The 17274-nt window shown below is 49.5% G+C and overlaps 1 protein-coding gene across 2 annotated transcripts in view; it reads right to left on the bottom strand.

Moving 5' to 3' along the window:
* FAM234A (family with sequence similarity 234 member A) overlaps positions 1-11811 on the bottom strand; it is a 29591-nt gene extending 17780 nt beyond the window's left edge. For both annotated transcript variants that reach the window (XM_021675129.2, XM_021675126.2), the window contains exons 1-2: positions 11753-11811; positions 313-420 (exon numbers count right to left, since the gene is read on the bottom strand). The gene's annotated coding sequence lies outside the window, so the exon portion shown is untranslated. The remainder of the gene's footprint in view (positions 1-312; positions 421-11752) is intronic.
* Positions 11812-17274: the final 5463 nt, after the last annotated feature.

Below are 17274 nucleotides of genomic sequence, written 5' to 3'. Positions count from 1 at the left end.
CCAGCCTGACCAACATGGTGAAACCCCATCTCTACTAAAAATAAAAAAAGTTAGCTGGGTGTTGTGGTATCCACCTGTAATCCCAGCTACTAGGGAGACTGAGGCAAGAGAATTGCTTGAATCAGGGAGGCAGAGTATGCAGTGAGCTGAGATCGTGCCATTGCACTGCACTCCAGCCTGGACAGTAAGAGCGAAACTCTCTCAAAAACAGAAAAAAAGAAAAGAAAAGAAAACGTGCAGGAAAGCACTACTCGGTGGGGGGTGGGGGGGCATCAACCACCAGCAGCAGGAATCTGAAGAGTCCTGGCCTACCTGGTCACGGTAGTCCCTAGAGGAAGCGCTCACTCCATGTTGACTCCTGCTGGCACATCTGGTTGCGAGCTGTGGACAGCGAATCTGTCTTCATAAGCCCAGGCGGATCTAGGGATCGTAAAGCCACTTGTAAAGTGCAGCTCAGGCAGCCTGCAAACGTCAGGTGAGGACGTAGATCCTTCCAAAGACACGATTCTCAGCCGTGGCTCCACATGAAAATAACTTAGGTGCTTTTGGAATCCTGATGCCACACCTCAGAAGGACCAAGTTGGCTGCTCTGGACATGAGGTCCCAGTCAGGAGCGGCTGCTGGCGCTCTCCAGCTGACTTCAGGGTGCAGCCAAGTGGAGAAACACAGGCTGAGAAGTCTGCCCTTGTTAGGTTCATCCCACCCTAACTACCGGATGATGGCCAGACATCTCCGGACCCTCAAGTGGAGACTCCATCCCCGCACAGCCAGTCTGGAAGCAAGCAAGGCAGAGGGGGAAAGGGCCTTTTCCTCTGATGATGCCACCCGGGCCTGTATTAGGGGTTTTCTGTTCCTTGGAGTTCACAGCAAGCTTAGTAGTCAATACAAATACAGACCTTAAGCTAGTCAATTAAATTGCATGGCCAGGCACGGTGGCTCGTGCCTGTAATCCCAGCACTTCGGGAGGATGAGGCAGGCAGATCACGGGGTCAGGAGCTCGACCAACATGGTGAAACCCCAGCTCTACTAAAAATACAAAAATTAGCTGGGCGTGGTGGCATGTGCCTGTAATCCCAGCTACTCAGGAGACTAAGGCAGGAGAATCACTTGAACCTGCGGGGGCAGGGGGCAAGATGGCGCCACTGCACTCTAGCCTGGGTGACAGATGTCTCAATAAATAAATAAATAAGGCTGGGCACGGTGGCTCATGCCTGTAATCCCAGCACTTTGGGAGGTTGAGACTAGCAGATCATGAGGTCAGGAGTTTGAGACCAGCCTGACCAACATGGCGAAACCTCGTCTCTACTAAAAATACAAAACTTAGTCGGGTGTGGTGGAGGCAGAGGTTGCAGTGAGCCGAGATTACGCCACTGCAATCCAGCCTGAGCGACAGAGCGAAACTCTCTCAAAAAAAAAAAAGTAAAAATAAAAATAAATAAAATCGCTCCTTTTCTTAATCATTTTTTTATTTTTTATTTTTGCCTTTTGTGTTAATGTTATACCTGAACTTAATCATTTTTCTAATACCTGAGCTATGACCAAAGGACAGTCCAAAACAATTACTATTAAAGTAGTTTGGATTAATTTTTAAAAAGTCAGTAATAAAAATATGCAACATTTAAAAGGACTGGGTGCAGTGACACACACCTGTAATCCCAGCACTTTGGGAGGCTGAGGCAGGAGGGTCACTTGAGCCCAGTACTTTGAGACCAGCCTGGGCAACATGGGGAGGCCTCATTTCTACCAAAAAAATTAAAAAAAATCAGCCAGGTGTGGTGGTGGGCACCTGTAGTCCCAACTACTTGGGAGGCCGAGGCAGGAGGTTTACTTGAGCCAGGGAGGTCAAGGCTGCAGTGAGCCGTGACCATGTCACTGCATTCCAGCCTGGGCAACAGAGCAAGACCTTGTTTCAAAAAACCCCACAAAACTCAGAAAGTATAAAAGGGTAAATCTCCTTTCACCTTGTGGCTCCCAGGCTCAAGGGGGAGAAGCATGTTACCAGTTTCATTCATTCATTCATTCATTTATTTATTTGAGACGAAGTTTCGCTCTGTCGCCCAGGCTGGAGCGTAGTGGCGCGATCACGGCTCACTGCAACCTCCACCTCCCTGGTTCAAGCAACTCCCCTGCCTCGGCCTCCTGAGTAGCTGGGATTACAGGTGCACGCCACCATACCCAGGTAATTTTTTTTTGTTTTTAGCAGAGATGAGGTTTCACCATGTTGGCCAGACTGGTCTTGAATGCCTAACCTCAGGCAATTCTCCTGCCTCGGCCTCCCAAAGTGCTGGGATTACAGGCATGAGCCACTGCGCCCAGACTCATGTTACTAGTTTCTTATGGGTCCTTCTAGAAGTGTTCTCTGTGTGGACAAGCATAGAGTATATAAAGTATACACTCTGAAAAAAACGTGACCAGAATGTGACTAGAATGCTCGAGTTATAAGGTGGCCTCTAAAAATTAAAGGAAAAATAAAATTCACACTACTCTTATTTCTACTGTGTGACTGGTCACGTTAAATCAGACCAAACTGGACATTCTGTGGCAGGGACAGAGAAAGTACTGTCATTGTCTTAATTTCTGCCTTTCGAATTGGAAAGCCTAGCTCAAAGGACAAACATTTCTCCCACGCACGGACCATCTCTGTAACATGACTTAGAAAGGGAAAAAACTCTCTCAATGCATATTAGTAACACAGTTGGAAATCTGGGCAATCCGTCTCTTGTGAGCACCTACAATATGGCCAGTGTCCTCACCTGCAGAGCAGAATGAAATAGGACGCATCGCATACGTGAGGGAAGATAAAAACAAAGGCTTCAGAAGGCAAAGCCCGATTACTAGAATCAAAACAAAGCAGGTGACTGACTTAACCGAATGAGCACCCACCTGAACCCAGCATGGGCTCCACTCTGGGAGGGTTCCCAGACAGGCCCCACCGTGCCCTCATGAAGACTCTCCCACCACTTGAGTTAACCGACATCAGGGTAGAAAACGGTACTAAACATTTCTGGGGAACATTTTAGGGAGGATCATTTTTTTTTTCCTGAGACAGAGTCTTGCTCTGTCGCCCAGGCTGGAGTGCAGTGGTGCAACCTTGGCTCACTGCAAACTCCACCTCCTAGGTTCAAGCAATTCTCCCGCCTCATACACACGAGTAGCTGGAATTACAGGCACGTGCTACCAAGCCCAGCTAACTTTTGTATTTGTAGTAGAGCTGGGGTTTCACCAAATTGGCTGGCTGGTCTCGAACTCCTGACCTCATGATGTGCCTGCCTCGGCTCCCCAAAGTGCCAGGATTACAGGCATGAACCACCATGCCCAGCCTTTTTTTTTTTTTTTTTTTTTTTGAGACAGAGTTTCAGTCTTGTTGCCTAGGCTAGAGTGCAATGGTGCAATCTCAGCTCACCACAACCTCCGTTTCCCGGGTTCAATAAATTCTCCTGCCTCAGCCTCCCAAGTATCTGGGATTACAGGCATGTGCCACCACATCTGGCCAATTTTTCTATTTTTAGTAGAACCAGGGTTTCACCATCTTGGCCAGGCTGGTCTTGAACTCCTGACCTTGTGATCTACCTGCCTCAGCCTCCCAAAGTGCTGGGATTACAGGTGTGAGCCACCGCACCCAAACGAGGATCATCATTTTAATTGACAAACATGGGTTTCTACAACTGTGAGCCAGCCAGTAAGGCATTCATGAAAAACACAGACTGATCTAAGATCAAAATAATTTGTGAGAAACTGGTTTAAAAATCATTAATAAGCCAGGCGCAAAGGCTCATGCGTGTAATCCCAGCCCTTTGGAAGGCTGAGGTCAGCAGATCACCTGAGGTCATCACTTCAAGACCAGCCTGACCAACATGGAGAAACCTGGTCTCTACTAAAAATACAAAATTAGCTGAGTATGGTGGCACATATCTGTAATCCCAGCTATTTGGGAGGCTGAGACAGGAGAACTGCTTGAACGCAGGAGGCGGAGGTTGTGGTGAGTCGAGATCACGTCATTGCACTCCAGCCTTGGTGACAAAACCAAAACTCCGTCTCAAAAAAAAAATCATTGGCCGGGCTTGGTGGCTCATGCCTATAATCCCAGCACTTTGGGAGGCTGAGGCGGGTGGATCACGAGGTCAAGAGATCGAGACCATCCTGGTTAACATGGTGAAACCCTGTCTCTACTAAATATACAAAAATTAGCTGGGAATGGTGGTGCATGCCTGTAGTCCCAGCTACTCAGGAGGCTGAGGCAGGAGAATTGCTCGAACCCAGGAGACAGAGGTTGAGGTGAGCCGAGATCGTGCCATTGCACTCCAGCCTGGGTAACAAGAGTGAAACTCTGTCTCAAAAAAAAAAAAAAAAAAAATCATGAATAAGTCTGGGAGCGATGTCTCATGCCTGTAATCCTGGCACTTTGGGAGGCCAAGGAGCATGGATTGCTTGAGCTCAGTTCAAGACCAGCCTGGGCAACATGGTAAGACCGTTTCTTTAAAAAAAAAAAAAAATTAGCCTGGTGTGGTGGCACACACCTGTGGTCTCAGCTACCCAGGAGGCTGAGGTGGGAGAATCACTTAAGCCCAGGAGGCTGAGGTTGCAATGAGCGGTGATCATACCACTGCCCTCCAGCCTGGGTGGCACAGAGTGAGACTCTGTCTGAAAACAAAACAAAAACAATAAAAAAACAACAACAAAACCAACAATCAACAAAAAAAAAACAGCAAGTGGCCGGGCGTAGTGACTCACGCCTGTAACCCCAGCACTTTGGGAGGCCGAGGTAGGTAGATCACCGGGCGTAGTGACTCACGCCTGTAACCCCAGCACTTTGGGAGGCCAAGGTGGGCAGATCACAGGTCAGGAATTCAAAACCAGCCTGACCAACACGGTGAAACTCCATCTCTACTAAAAATACAAAATTAGGCGGGCATGGTGGCACATGCCTGTAATTTCACCTACTGGGAAGGCTGAAGCAAGAGAATCACTTCAGCCTGGGAGGCAGAGGATGCAGCGAGCCAAGACTGCGCCACTGCACTCCAGCCTGGGCCACAGAGCAAGACTGTTTCAAAAAAAAGAACAATCAGTAAACCAGCCACTCAGCAACTGGTCTGCTCTAGGCCACTGAGCCTGCCACACCTGTCTGTCCTCCAGCGAGTCCACAGGCTAATCGGAGTGGAAACTCTGATTAGGAGGAAGAACAATAAAATCCAGCAAAAGTTTGTGCAGCTGATTAACATTTCAGCGGGTGAAGGTGGGGCAGGAATGCCAGAGTACAGGCAGAAAGGAAGTAACAGGTCTTTACCTTTTCTCCAAGGGTTCTTTCTCTAAGAACAGTTTACTGGGCCACGCGCGGTGGCTCATGCCTGTAATCCCAGCATTTTGGGAGGCTGAGGCGGGTGGATCACGAGGTCAAGAGATCGAGATTATCCTGGCCAACATGGTGAAACCTCATCTCTACTAAAAATACAAACGTTAGCTAGGTGTGGTGGCAGGTGCCTGTAGTCCCAGCGACTCTGGAGGCTGAGGCAAGAGAATCGCTTGAACCTGGGAAGCAGAAGTTGCAGTGAGCCGAGATCACGCCATTGCACTCCAGCCTGAGCAACACAGCCAGAGTCTGACTCAAAAAAAAAAAAGCCCAGGTGTGGCAGCTCAAGCCTTAAGTAAGCTTGGGGTGACCTGATTAACCACATTCCACCCCAGAGAACTCAGGATTTTTCTTTGAAAGCGCTCATCATAGTCCTCTTACCTGGCAGAAAGAAAGCTATTTAAGGGCAAGAAAATGGCTGCTGTGTCCCCTGAGACAAGCACTCAATAAGTATCAGTTAAATGGATGAAAGAGAATTTAAAAGAGGTTCTCTTCGCTTCAGGATCTGAATTTTCCCACAGACGTCATGACCCATAATCACTAAACAATCTTTGTAGCAAGTGTGCCCAATGCTTCTCCTCAAAGCCAGCTGTTAGATAAACAAATGACTTAAGAAATATTTTTACATGATGTGGCTGTGTCACCAAAGAACACTCTGGGTATTTGACAGCAATTCAACATGAGGTTCCGAGACACCCACAGTGACCAATGAGGCAGCACTGATGTTTCAGCTGAGCAAAGCAGATTTCAGACAAGGACGGCTACTGTGTCCAGCTGTTTACAGCAAGCAGCTATTTCTCTCTTTACCAAGCATAATCTCAAGACAAAAGAACAGGCCCATAACCATTTTTCAAGAACCACTTTAAAGATCATTGTTCTAGCTGGGTGACGGAGCTCACACCTGTGATCCCAGCACTTTGGGAGGCGGAGGCGGGTGGATCACGAGGCCAGGACTCTCCTGGCCAACATGGTGAAACCCGGTCTCTACTAAAAATACAAAAATTAGCTGGGCATGGTGGCGTGTGCCTATAGTCGCAGCTACTCAGGAGGCTGAGGCTGGAGAATAACTTGAACCCAGGAGGCAGAAGTTGCAGTGAGCTGAGACTGCACCATTGCACTCCAGCCTGGGCAACATAGCGAGACTCTGTCTCAAAAAAAAAAAGATCATGATTCCTTAACAAAGGCACAAGTATCAGAGCAGATGCAGTCAGCACTCAAAAGCCTAAACACAGTTCCTTTCCTTTACATAAATGAGAAACTTTTAAAGTACTTAAGAAAAAACTTTTAAAGTACTTGAGAATGGCTCACAGTGCCTCCTAAAAGAAGTGTGGGCAAACGGCTACCTGCATTTTAGATGGGCAACTATTACACAGAATAAGTTTTGTAGTCTATCTAGAAAATAACATGGGGTAAGCATTTCTCGTAAATTCCAAGGCAGATTTCCTGCAAGTCCCCCACAAATCAGTGGTTGTTTTTTTTTTTTTTTTGAGACAGAGTCTGGCTCTGTCACCCAGGCTGGATTGCAATGGCGTGATCTCGGCTCACTGTAACCCCCGCCTCCTGGGTTCAAGCAATGCTCCTACGTCAGCCTCCTGAGTAGCTGGGACTACAGACGCTTGCCACCACGCCTGGCTAACTTTTGTATTTTGGTTTCACTATGTTGGCCAGGCTGGTCTCCAACTCCTGACCTCAAGTGATTTGTCTACCTCGGCCTCCCAAAGCGCTGGGGTTACAGGCGTGAGCCAGCACACCCAGCCATGTTACTCATTTTTGCCCTTCATTAAACGGGGGGCAGATAAAGAAAAATATAAAGTATAGCTCTAACTAGATCACTTCTGTTCAGTACTACAAGATAATAAATAAGTAAGCCTTAGCCTCAATTTCCTTCTTTTATCATTACTTTTTAAAACCTTTGGCCCAGGTGTGGTGTCTCATGCCTACAATCTCAGCACTTCAAGAGGCTGAGGAGAGAGGACTACTTGACCCCAAGTGTTTGAAACCAGCCTGGGCAACATAGGGAGTCATCGTTTCTACATACAATGAGGAAAAAAAAACCTTTACTACGTATCTGCGACACATTAACACAAGTAGAGAACACCAGCCCCATTTACCCATTACCCAGGTCCAACAGTTATCAACACAGAGCCAGCCATTTTCATATATAAGCCAGCTCACTTCTCGCCCACGTCCCACCTCTGATTATTTTTACATTTGCTCCTTTGATCTCTCAGCATCTGCTTCATAGTGATTTGGTTAGGAGTCAGCTTTTTTTTTTTTTTTTTGACATTCTGAGATAACCTAAGTTCCATAAAGAATTCTGCAAAGCTCGAGTGGTTACAAAATTCACCAAGTTTGCAGGGTGTTGTTTTTTTTTTTTTTTTTTTTTTTGAGACGGAATCTTACTCCTTAGCTCTGTTGCTCAGGCTGGAGTGCAGTGGCTCCAATCTCACTGCAACCTCCACCTCCTGGGTTCAAGCAATTCTCCTGCCCCAGCCTCATGAGTAGCTTGGATTACAGGTGCCCATCACCATGCCTGGCTAAGTTTTGTTTCTGTTTTTTTTTTTTTTTTGGAGACAGAATCTCACTCTTTCACCCAGGCTGGAATGCAATGGCATGATCTTGGCTCACTGCAACCTCCACCTCCTGGGTTCAAGAAATTCTCCTACCTCATCCTCCCAAGTAGCTGGGATTACAGGCACCCGCCACCATGCCTAGCTAATTTTTTATAATTTTAGTAGAGATGGGGTTTCACCATATTTGCCAGGCTAGTCTTAAACTCCTGACCTCAAGCGATCCACCGGCCTCAGCCTCCCGAAGTTCTGGGATTACAGGCCCAAAGTTCTGAGCCACCACGCCCGGCCTAGTTTTGTATCTTTTAGTAGAGATGGGGTTTCACCATGTTGGTCAGGCTGGTCACGAACTCCTGACCTTAAGTGATCTGCCCGCCTTGGGTCTCCCAAACTGCTGGTATTACAGGTGTGAGCCACCAGGCCTGGCCTAAAGACCAAATTTGAGGGAGATATATGGTATAGTTTGAAACATTCAACAAGTCTGGTAGATTCTAAGCTACCTCTTCAGTTGAGCCCCTCCTTTCAACAGTCTCTGCTTTAGGTCATATTCTCATAACTTTTCACCCGATTTGTATGGCCCTCTCAAACAATGCAAGAGACATCTTCCTAAAATACACCTGGATCATGTAATTGCCTTGCTTAAAAAGTCTGGAATGAGGGGCCGGGTCTGATGGTTCATGCCTGTAACCCCAGCACTTTGGGAGGCTGAGGCAGGTGGATCACAAGGTCAAGAGATCAAGACCATCCTGGTCAACATGGTGAAACCCCGTCTCTACTAAAAATAGAAAAATTAGCTGGGCATGGTAGTGCACGCCTGTAGTCCCAGCTACTCGGGAGGCTGAGGCAGGAGAATTGCTTGAACCCGGGAGGTGGAGGTTGTAGTGAGCCAAGATTGTGCCACTGCACTCCAGCCTGGAGAAAGAGCAAGACTCCATCTCAAACAAACAAAAAGCATGGAATGACTCATAAAACTGAGAACAAAGCTCAAACACCTTAGTTTAGTTCCACATCTCTTTACTACTTGGCTTCTGGCTCCAACATCATCTCTTCCCAACTCCCACGCCTAGCATTCGTTCCAGTCATGTTTCCCCCGTCATCCTGCTGTTCTTTTACCCTAGCTCCATCTGTCCATCTCCCAATAACTTCGCTGTGCTAACGCCCAACCCTGCTGATTTCCACTGGGACGATTTCTCTGATGCCTCAGCTCCTCCAGCTTGGTATGCCCCTCACGGTGCTGGCTGCTTAGGGAGAGCGCCCCCATTCCATTCCTTGAGGACCCTGACAACGTACAATTGTTATTGCCTTTGTTTCCCAAGAACAAAGCATAACACCTGGCAAAAACACATTCACATGTCTGAATAAATGTCCCATTCTTGCTATCTGCCATCATAAACTTTTCTTGGAAGAGTAATTTATTAATGCACTCATTGTTTGCTTTGAAATCTACAGCTTGCAGGACTTTTAAAGTTGAGGAGAAATAGATGGCATAAATCATATGTCAGGGTCACTCTGACTACCTAACATCTTTCTCTTTCAAGGAACAGCACCCTGGTTTCCCTTGCGGATATCTGCTTTCCCAACTGCTCAGACAATGTCGATCTAGTGGGAATGACACCACCCCACTTTGGGGAGTGCTCCTCACCCAGGCCTAGCTAACTAATCAAATTCCCAGAGATTAGGGTCAGAACTCCAGCTGAAATCACAGGACCAGGCACTCTTGTCCACAGGAGTAATGAGTGGTGGCACAGTGGTTTTAAAATGTTCACGGTGTGTGTGTTGTGGGGGTGGACATGGTGGCTCATGCTTGAAATTCCAGCACTTTGGGAGGCTGAGGCATGCAGATCATGTGAGGTTAGGAGTTCCAGACTAGCCTGGCCAACACAGTGAAACCCGTCTTTAATAAAAAAAAAAAAAATACAAAAATTAGCCGGGCATGATGGTGGGCACCTGTAATCCCAGCTACAGAGGAGGCTGAGGCAGGAGAATTGCTTGAACCCAATAGGCAGAGGTTGCAGTGAGATGAGACAGCACCACTGCACTCCAGCCTGGGCAACAGAGCTAGATTCCACCTCAAAAAAAAAAAAAGTGGGCGGGGCACGCTGGCCCACACCTGTAATCCCAGCACTTTGGGAGGCCGAGGCGGGCGGATTATGAGATCAAGAGATCTAGACCATCCTGGCCAACGTGGTGAAACCCTATCTCTACTAAAAAAACACAAAACTTAGCCGGGCATGGTGACACGAGCCTGTGGTCCCAGCTACTCGGGAGCCTGAGGCGGAAGAATCGCTTGAACCCAGGAGGTGGAGGTTGCAGTGAGCTGAGATTGCGCCACTGCACTCCAGCCTGGCGACAGAGCAAGACTCCGTCTCAAAAAAAAAAAAAAAAAAAAAAAAAGCGATTATTCTGCCTCAGCCTCCCGAGTAGCTGGGATTACAGATGCCTGTCACCATACCCGGCTAATTTTTGTATTTTTCTAAAGATGAGGTTTTAGAAAAACCATGTTTTTCACCATGTTGGCCAGGCTGGTCTTGAACTCCTGATCTCAGGTGATCCGCCTGACTCGGCCTCCCAAAGTGCTAGGATTACAGCTGTGAACCTCACCTGGCCTGATGATCTCATTCAAGCCCTTGACCCTAGCTTATTTCTGGTTCCTTGGACTTCCCAGAGAAAAAGCCAGTGGAATACTTCCATAACTGAACTAATTGTAAAGCATCCCAACCAGTGCGGCAAGGACTCTAAATGCTAAAATGCCCAATACATGTCCACTTGAAGCCAGGGTCACGCTCACTGCTTCCTCCTCCCCTGCTCTGCACCTCCTCTTTAGCACGCTCCATTTTTTACTTAAATAATCTACTATCTATACCCTCCGGTAGAACAGACGCTCCGTGAGGACAGGAAGCTCTTTTGTTGTGTATTACATCCTCAGCACGTAGAACCATCCCTGGATCCCTGCAGACACTCCGAGAGTATTTATTAAGTTATTCTAACTGCTCTAATTGAATGCAGACTGAAATTGCAATGAAATAGTGTGATCTGATGCTGACGCTGGAAAGACACCGGGAGCCAATACATGGAGGCGAGCAGGTCACGGCCTCCCCAGCTGGAATCACCAGGTTTAGAACACGAGAAAACGAAACTGCCTACTCTGATAACCTGTCGGTCTGACCAAGGGCAAACGCTCTCCTTGACAGCTCTCGGCCAACCAAGAACGCTTTCACACAGTGTTTTCCTCCCTTCCAGACTTGTGTTCTGTTCGCTCAGAACACAACAGGCTACGCCTGAGTTGCTCCCCGCAGACGAGCAACCTCGGCTGCGCTCGGGGCGCTGTCCCAGGGTCCCGGACGCACGAGCTTGCAGACAGCGTTCTGAGCGAGGACACGCCTCTCTGACCCCCGAGAGGCTTCTCACCCACATTCTTCCACCATAAATAACCACTCTCAGGCAACCCGGGCGGCACCAAGAGCAAACGTGGCCACGGCGGGGAGCTCCCTACCGGGACGTAAAAATACACTTTGAGGAAAACTGGGGCTTGATCTGAACGCCACTGAGGCCCAGGCTGCGGCAATGGGGGAAACCCGGGAGGAGCAGCGTGCAGAGGCGCTGCCGCCGACCCGCTTCAGGCGCCCGCCGCGGCCTCCAGGCCTGCACCTGACTCCGGAAGGCGGAGGGGCGGGGCGGCAGGACGGACGGGGTCCCCCAAGGGCCGAGGGTTGAGGGGCTGGAGAAGCCGCGGGCCGGGGTCGCAGAAGTAGGGGGCCCACGTCCCAGAGCGAAAGGAAGACCGTGAGGCGTCCCAGCGGGGTGCACGCGCGAGGACGAGGCGGCGCTCACTCACCTGCCTCAGCGCCCTCTCACCCGCCCACGCCGCAGGCACCGCCCCCAGCGTCACTTCCGGTCAGCCGGGCCACCTGGGCCGGAAGTGCGCCCCGCAGCCCCGCTTGGGTTGCTGAGCGACGCGGTCGTGGGCGTGGCCTCCACCGGGAACCTGGCTGCGCCCTGTTTGTCGCTGTCGCATTGAATGTTGAACGTCTTCACCCCGCTCCGTTCCCGTACCTTCTCCGTGTTCGCTCCCCTTCGTCCTCTTTCCTTCCCTGCGTCCCCGCTCCGTCCTCGCAGCCCTCCCCGTCTTCTCCCCATGCTGTCCTCTTCTCGCCTCCTTTCTCGACCTCGCCCCAGCCTCCGGGTGCTCCTTTCAGCGTTTCTCCTCTTTGACCACAAGGAGAATTGCTGCCGGTGGGGATGCGAACTTTCGGTCTTGAAATATTGTGCTCAATTGGGAGTCTCGCGTGGTTGTGCCGACTGACACCCCACGCTGATCAACATTGGGCATGACGATTAGAATCCCCAACAGGGGCCAGGTGCGGTGGTTCACGCCTGTAATCCCAGCACTTTGGGAGGCCGAGGCGGGCGGATCCCGAGGTCAGGATACCACACCAATCGGCCGACATGGTGAAACGCCGTCTCTACTAAAAATACAAAAAAATTAGCTGGGCGTGGTGGCGCACACCTGTAATTCCAGCTACTCGGGAGGCTGAGGCAGGAGAATTGCTGGAACCCAGGAGGCGGAGATAGCAGTGGGCCGAGATCGCGCCACTGTACTACAGCCTGAGTGACAGTGTGAGACTCCGTCTCAAAAAAAAAAAAAAAATCCCCACCCAGATCAGGATATCTAAAACTCGCTTAAGCAAGCCTCTTGCCTCCACTCCCGAGTAGCTGGAATAACAGGTGGGCTCCACCATGCCCAGCTGAATTTCTCCTGTTTTTTGGAGATAGGGTCTCACTGTGTTGCCCAGGTTGGTCTCAAGCTCCTGGGTTCAAGTGATCCGCCTGCCTGGGCCTCCCAAAGTGCTAGAATTACAGGCAAGAGCCATCGTGCACGGCCATCTTCCCCATTTTTGGCTGAGAGTATGTATTTAAGTTATCCAATTTATCTTCAGTGTGTGGAGGAAAGGTAATTTGTTTTGTTAATTGACAGGTCTCTGCATCAACTAGAGTTGCACCTGGAAAAAGTTCACCCAAGAGAAGGCCCAGTGGAAAGAAAAAGCTGCGGCTGACTTGTAAACAGCTTAAAATGTTAATGTACTTCCTATTCCATACACAAATCATTCTGCAAGGGTGTAAACCTTAGTGTTTTAAGGTGTTTGAGCGCAAAATCTAAATAATTATTGGTTGACCAGCCGACTAGGCTGACCCAGGAATGACCCCTTGGAAGCCAGACCCAAAAATAAAAATTATAAAACCCCACAAAGCCTAAAAAATGAGCAGAGACATCAGCAGTCAAACACTATGGGAGAGACAAACTCTAAAAAAAATTACTCTGTGACCAGGCACAGTGGCTCTCGTCTGTAATCCCAACACTTTGGGAGGCCGAGGCGGGTAAATCACTTAAACTCAGGAGTTAGAGGCCAGCCTGGCCAACATGGCAAAACCGCTTCTCAACTGAAAAGACAAAAATTAGCTGGGCATGGTGATATACACCTGTAATCCCAGCTACTCAGGAAGTTTAGGCAGAAGGATAACTTGAACCTAGGAGGCAGAGGTTGTAGTGAGCCTAGATTGTGCCACTACACTCTAGCCTAGGCGACAGAGCAAACGTTTGTCTCAAAGGAAAAAAAAAATTACTCTAGGCGAGGCATGGTGGCTCATACTTGTAATCCCAGCACTTTGGGAGGCCAAGGCAGGAAGATTGCTTGACCTTAGAAATTTGAGACCACCCTGGGCAACATAGTGAGACTCCCATCTCTATTCATTAAAAATAATAATAATTGGCCGGGCGCGGTGGCTCACGCCTGTAATCCCAGCACTTTGGGAGGCCGAGGCGGGCGGATCACGAGGTCAAGAGATCGAGACCATCCTAGCCAACATGGTGAAACCCTGTCTCTACTTAAAATACAAAAATTAACTGGGCGTGGTGGTGCGTGCCTGTAGTCCCAGCTACTCGGGAGGCTGAGGCAGGAGAATTGCTTGAACCCAGGAGGCAGAGGTTGCAGTGAGCCGAGATCGTGCCACTGCACTCCAGCCTGGCACCTGGCGACAGAGTGAGACTCTGTCTCAAAATAAATAAATACATAAAAATAATAATAATAATGATAATAATAATTGGCCGGGTGCGGTGGCTCACGCCTGTAATTGCAGCACTTTGGGAGGCCGAGGCGGGTGGATCATGAGGTCAAGAGATCAAGACCATCCTGGTCAACAAGGTGAAACCCCGTCTCTACTAAAAATACAAAAATTAGCTGGGCATGGTGGTGCGTGCCTGTAATCCCAGCTACTCAGGAGGCTGAGGCAGGAGAATTGCCTGAACCTAGGAGGCGGAGGTTGCGGTGAGCCGAGATCACGCCATTGCACTCCGGCCTGGGTAACAAGAGCAAAAACTCTGTCTCAAAAAAAAAAAAATAATAATAATAATGATTTTGGGTGGGCACAGTAGCTCATGCCTGTAATGCCAACACTTTGGAAGGCCGAGGCGGGCAGATCATGAGGTTAGGAGTTTGAGACCAGACTGGCCAGCATGGTGAAACCACGTCTCTACTAAAAATACAAAAATTAGCTGGGCATGGTGGTGCGTGCCTGTAATCCCAGGTGTTCGGAAGGCTGAAACCGGAGAACTGCTTGAACCTAGAGCCGAGATCATGCCACTGCACTCCAGCCTGGGCAACAGAGCAAGACTCCATTCCAGAAAAAAAAAAAAAAAAAAGGCCAGGTGCAGTGGCTCACTTCTATAATCCCAGCACTTGGGGAGGCCAAGGTGGGCGGATCACCTGAGGTTGGGAGTTCAAGACCAGCCTGCCCAACATGGAAAAACCTCATCTCTAGTACAAACACAAAATTAGGCTGAGGGTGGTGGCTCACGCTTATAATCCCTGCACTTTGAGAGGCTGAGGTGGGCAGATCACAAGGTCAAGAGATGGAAACCATCCTGGCCAACATGGTGAAACTCCGTCTCTACTAAAAATACAGAAATTAGCTGGGCATGGTGGTGGGCACCTGTAGTCCCAGCTACTCAGGAGGCTGAGGCAGGAGAATTGCTTGAACCCCAGGCGGCAGAGGTTGCAATGAGCCGAAATCACACCACTGCACTCCAGTATGGACAACAGAGTGAGATTCCCTCAAAAAAAAAAAAAAAAAAAAAAGATGGGGTTTCCCTCTGTTGCCCAGGCTCAAGTGCAGTGGCGGGATCTCAGCTTACTGCAGCCTCTGCCTCCCAGCCACAAGTGATCCTCTCACTTCAGTCTCCAGAGTAGCTAGGACTGCAGGTGTAAGTCACCATGCTCAGCTAGTTTTTTTAGTTTTTTTGTAGAGATGGGGTTTTGCTATGTTACCCAGGTGGGTCTTAAACTCCTGGGCTCAAGTGATCTCCTGCTTTGGCCTCCCAAAATGCTGGGATTCCAAGCATGAACCACTGTGCCTGGCAGTTGTCTGATTTCTAATAACCGTGGCAGTTTAGTAAGTATGTAATTCAGATGGTTTAATTCCCTTGTTCAAATGGCCATTTGGAAGCAAAGTCATGCCTCAGAACAGTATTTAAAACTTGTTGCCCAGGCACAGTGGCTCATGCTTGTAATCCCAGCTCTTTAGGAGGCTGAGGCAGAAGAATCGCTGGAACCTGGGAGGTGGGGGTTGCAGACAGTGGAGATCATGCCGTTGCACTCCAGCATGGGCTACAGGGGCAAACCTCCATCTCAAAAAAAAAAAAGAAAAAAATCAAAAAAAGAAACTTGTCTTACAGGCCAGGTGCGGTGGCTCAAGCCTGTAATCCCAGCACTTTGGGAGGCTGAAGGGGTTGGATCACTTAAGCCTATCAATTTGAGAGCAGCCTGGCCAACAAAAATTAGTCAGGCATGGTGGTAGGCACCCATAGTCCCAACTACTTGGGAAGCTGAGGTGGGAGAATCAATTGAACCTGGGAGGCAGAAGCTGCACTGAGCTGAGATTGTGTCACTGCACTCCAACCTGTGTGACAGAGCAAGACCCTGTCTCAAACAAAACAAAACAAAACTTGTCTTTTTTTTTTTTTAGAGGGAGTTTCGTTCTTGTGGCCCATACTGGAGTGCAATGGTGTGATCTCGGCTCACTGCAACCTCCACCTCCCGGGTTCAAGTGATTCTTCTGCCTCAGCCATGCCAGTAACTGGGACTACCAGGCTGCTCTCGAACACTTGACCTCAGGTGGTCCGCCTGCCTCAGCCTCCCAAAGTGCTGGGATTACAGGCATGAGCCACGAAGCCCGGCTTGTAATAAAGATTTAATACAATAGAAGTATATGCGAGACAATGCACATATAACTGCATGCTATAATTCTATTACCACATAAAGTAATTGCTTGCATATGCCTTTTTTTAGCCCCTGGGATGGTAGACCAGGAGCTCACAGAGGAACGACCTCGAGGTTGTAATCGTAGAACCTAATATTAATGCCATGATTGATGGCCAGGCACAGTGGCTCACACCTATAATCCCGACACTTTGCGGGGCTAAAGCGGGAGGATAAGGAGCCGGGAAGGTCGAGGCTGCAGTGAATGGTGGTCGCGCCACTGCACTACGGTCTGGGCGACAGAGCAAAACCCTTGCTAGGGTTAAAAATGAATAAAAAATGAATAAAATTCCATGCTTTATTTAACTTTCACAAAAAACATATGAGGGGCACTCTTAGAATCCTTATTTCACAGACTTAAAAAACCAAGTGTCGGGGAGCTAAATGTGCTCAAGGTTTCATGGCTAGCTTAGAAAAAGCACGGATTTATCTTGTTTTTGATTGACTGCATTTCATTTTATGCAGTTTTGCCTCCGTAGAGAATCGTTTGAGATCCTGGGGCTCTAGAGTAAAAATCAGGTTTGGGATTTTGGTTCCGCCGTTGGACAACTTGAGCAGACTACTCGGAGCCTCAACCTCCCCAAGCAGCCACCCCGGAAACTACATTTCCCAGCCGGCCGTGCGCCGGAGCCGACGTACTTCCTCCCGGCGTCCCCCGCGGCGGGAAAGAGCCGAGTGGGCTCGAGGCCGACGCGACCATCTTTTGTCGCTGCCGCTGTCGGTGCTGCTGCCGCCGCCGCTGCCGCTGCCGCCCTGAGACAAGCCGTCGCGGCCGCCCCCGTCGCCCCTGCCCGCTACCATGTCCGCCCAGGCGCAGATGCGGGCCCTGCTGGACCAGCTCATGGGCACGGCTCGGGACGGTGAGTCAGAGCGGCCGACCAGGCGATGGGCTGGGGTGGGAGTGAGGCGAGGCCGCCGGGCGGCCTGAGGCGGGGGCCGCGATCGTCTGCGCCTGCGCCGGGCAGCGCTCCTCCTCCCCCGCGCGCCGACCGCAGGCGCCGGGCCTTTGTCTAAGCCGGTTCTTCTCTAAGGCGGCCGCAGCCGG

The sequence above is a fragment of the Aotus nancymaae genome, unplaced genomic scaffold, assembly GCF_030222135.1.
Source record: "Aotus nancymaae isolate 86718 unplaced genomic scaffold, 86718_ANA_hifiasm-v0.15.2.pri h1tg000049l, whole genome shotgun sequence".
In the NCBI taxonomy this organism is placed as follows: Eukaryota; Metazoa; Chordata; class Mammalia; order Primates; family Aotidae; genus Aotus; species Aotus nancymaae.
The sequence above is the reverse complement of the archived record's forward strand: the minus strand, read 5'-3'. Positions and strand labels throughout refer to the sequence as shown.